A 3,832-nucleotide genomic window follows, 5' to 3' on the forward strand; every position below is an offset into this window, starting at 1 on the left:
GATCTCGTCGTCGTCACGTTCTTCGGCGTCGTTGTTTTCACCAGAACCCTTAGCCTTCACCGACGATTGAAAGGTAAATATCGATTTAATAACCTTTTTGAATCTGATCCAGATGATTTGGGGTTTTTCCAGTATCAGTTACTGGTTCGACCGGGTTCAAAGCTAAACCGTCAACCAGCTGATTTGGTGTTTTTTTCAGCCTCTGTCACTGGTTTCGACCAGGTTCAAAGCTAAACTGCCAAACTAGAAGTCAATAAAATCATTTTTTTGAACCGTTTGAACAGAAGGTAATGTTTTTCTTAACCCAGTTGGAGGAGGAACCGTAACTCTTACCCAAACCTAGACATAGGTTGATACTATGAACATGATGTATGCTACCTAACCAGATCCAAATAAAAAAGTTACACACATAGAAAATGCTTCAAATTGTCATCACACAAAGATAAATATTGAATCATACCTTATATTATTAATTGTCAAAGAAGAAAACACGTTAATCAAAGAAATTACATTCGAAGCATCAGTCGCCAACGGCGAAACAAAGGACAGAGAAAAGACCATCCACGAGAAAAGCATGAGAAAGGTTTCACTGCAGTTCCAACAAAAGTAGAAGATTTAGAAAAAAAATACGTACAAAAAATTATTTGATTAATGGATGAAAATTAGGAAAAGCAACGCTTAATGGAATCGTATACATACCTGTAATTAAAGAATGGTGGATCCATTGATCGAATTGGCAAGGAAGTGATACCAAGGAGAAAATCTTTGAACACTATTCACATGTTTTGTTTAGCCGCATCCATTTTATGAATCTACTTTTAATATATATTGTGTGAGTAGGTCGGTGTTATTCTAGGGTTTTGAAATACAACACTAATACATTAACCACCCTATGTGGCAGTACCACTCATCTACCACCACGTGTGACACAATTAACAATAAAAAATTTGGCATAATCTATGTCATACCCAAAAAAAAAAAAAAAACTGTTCATTTTTCTCTCTTCTCCTCTTTCTCTCACCCTTGTTCAATTTTCTCTCGGCGAGGCCATTTCCTCCGCCATTCTCTTTGATGCCATCGCTGCTACGTCTTGATGGATTTCCCAAAGGTCGATCTCCTCCCACATCCTTGTCATCGCTGCCGATTTCTCCGCGATCAGGAATCCCTAGCTTGTTCCTCTCGTTTTCTCCCTCTTTCATCTTCAACACGGGTATATTTGTCCATGTTCTTTTTGTTCGATTCATTCATTCCATCCTGTAATTTTTGTTTGTTCTTTTTTCAGCGTGAGTCAATTCTCATGTTTCTCATTTCAATTTAATTTGAATTAAATTTAAACATTTTTGTGAAAATTGTAAATCTCAATTTCGTTAATGCAGAATATTGATATGCAATAAATTGATTTTTTATAACTATATATGCAATTTAGCTAAAATATTGAAGATGAGAAGTTAATGGTGGGTGAAATTTGATGTCAGTGTTTGGTTGAGTTTGATGGATAAAGTCTATGTAGAATGAGTTAGTCTCAATCCATACTTTTCTATGGAGATTGGGTTAACTATATGGAGGCGTAATGTAGATCAAATTTCACAATATTTATCTTTTGAGACACTTATAGAGTCTATGTAGGTTGAGTTTGGTTGTGTTTCTTCGTCTCTTAATTCAATTAGATTTATGTTGTGGGGTTGGTACACTTATAGCCGAATAATTTTGAACACAAGGAAAACTAATTGGTTACGCCTTTAAAAAACCGTAGTTATATGGTTCCGTTATTTGGTTAGATGTATTTTTTATGTGAAAACAATATCATTTTTTACCAATTTATCAACAAAAGATCAAAAGTGACCACCTTCTATGTTTCTTGGTCTCTTAATTGTATTAAAGTTTTATTGTGAGGTTGGTACACTTCTAGGTGACCAATTTTGAATGCATGAAAAATTATGGTTACGCCTTTGAAAAATCGTGGTTATAGGGTTCAGTTATTTGGTTGTATGTATTTTTCCTGTGTAGACACCCTAACCAAGGAAGGAAGTTGGGTGAAATGGTTTTTGATGAAGACCACTGAAGATGTACTTTTAAGTATTGGCGTACTGTTTCAATCGATGCTTCGCCCTTGAAGCATTCGTGTAGTTTGAATTGTTATGCGGCAGAATTTGTTATTTTGTGTTGTTTGCTTGGTGTGTTAATGGTATTGTTGCTTGGTTTTTGTCTGCTTCATGTGTTTTGCAGATGTATTTCGAGGTGTTGGTGTGTTGTTTATGTTCTAGCTGATGCTTTGACCTTGAAGCATTGGTGTAGTTTGATTTGTTTTGTTACATAAATTGTTATTTTCTAGGGCAGAAATTATAGGTTGAATTGTATGGTGATGGAGGTTGCTGATTTTTTATGGTGTGCTTAGACATAGATATGAGTCCTAACTTTGGTGAATGCAGGAAAACTAATTGGTTTGAATAATTTTCAAGTAGCCTTGGGGATTGCGTTTATGGTTGGATTGGTGTGTTGATACTGCATTTTGGTTGTGCAATTAATTGTTGTCACAATTTTAACAGGAGTAGCAGGTTCAAATGCAAGAATGTTGATGGTGTTATTTTTAAATACCTTTCGGTAAATACAATTTATTAAATATTAAATAATTGTATTTGCTTTATAATATGGTTTATTTTTTAAATTGTTGAATGTCTAATAAATTTTTTTTTTTGTTTATTGCAGGATTTTTGTGTATGGCAACCTCATCATCACCCTCTTGTAGAGACAAACTTTCATAAGTTAGCTGGAAAACTTTATCAGATTTATTATATGATGAACGGAAGGAATGGAAAAAAGACAAGGGCAATTATCGTACATCAGGGATTGGAGAAAAAAATATGGGAGTTATTTGAGAAATATTGGAGGGAAGATCCAAAATTTAACAACCGGTCCAGAGCTAACAAGGAGAACATGGCATCTATTGTAGGAGGACATAAGCACGCATAAGGATGTGTCAGTGTCCCTACCTCGAAAATTCGCACGAATATATCCAAAATTTCATATGAATATTTTCCTTGTTAATTTCCTCGAAAAGCTATGTTTCCGACGAATTTGGTATATCTTCCGACAAATAAATTCCTAGGAAATTCAGTGATTTCTTGTAGTGCTTCTATATGTATTCATATATATCATTCACTGCAAGTTCAGTAATACAATTTTTCATGTATAAATTGTGAACAACATACCAAGAGTATGACATAAAAGCACTGATATGAATTTAAGTAGTATAAATTATCAACAATAATATCATTTCAGTAGTGCATAGTATATGACTGCACACCTTAATTTTGTATCCAAACCACCTAAAATAACCATTTAGTGAAACTCTTTAAACAGTGCTAGTGTGTGTATGCCCACCATTGTTTTGTAATTTTAGGGAAGATAAGCCCATCAGAAAATGGGAGACTCATTGTACACGTAAACACAGACCTCGAACAAGACTTTTAGAATTCATCATGAAAAAATGCTCTAAATTTCAGATAAAAAAACAAAAACATCAGATTCAATAAATTTACATTTTAATTTTAAGCTGAATTTTTCTGCAAAACCAATCCTCGTAAACACAACATTCATGGACCTAAGAGACATAACATTGCTATGCATAACCCTTTGTACTCTATGTAGAAGGTCAACAACCTCTGATGCTAGGAAGCCGATAGTGTCAAAAGAAATGGTACACAAGCTTGTTGATTGTCGGAACATGCTTTCTCATGTTTTAAGCAAAACAAAAAATGCACATCTTCTATTAATCCACTGAAGCACACTAATGGTAAGCATATCATGTTAACTTAGTTTTTCAAGGTCCAAC

The 3,832-nt window shown here is 34.3% G+C and overlaps 1 long non-coding RNA gene across 1 annotated transcript; it reads left to right on the forward strand.

Annotated features, from left to right (window-relative positions):
* The first annotated feature begins 826 nt into the window (after positions 1–826).
* Positions 827–3,278, forward strand: LOC146937141 (uncharacterized). Its single transcript, XR_015030857.1, has 3 exons — positions 827–1,210; positions 2,547–2,601; positions 2,707–3,278. It is a non-coding gene; the product is annotated as an uncharacterized LOC146937141 (long non-coding RNA).
* The last annotated feature ends 554 nt before the right edge of the window (positions 3,279–3,832 follow it).

Source organism: Medicago sativa, chromosome 3, assembly GCF_051527215.1.
Source record: "Medicago sativa cultivar Bolivia chromosome 3, Bolivia_mono, whole genome shotgun sequence".
Lineage (NCBI taxonomy): Eukaryota > Viridiplantae > Streptophyta > Magnoliopsida > Fabales > Fabaceae > Medicago > Medicago sativa.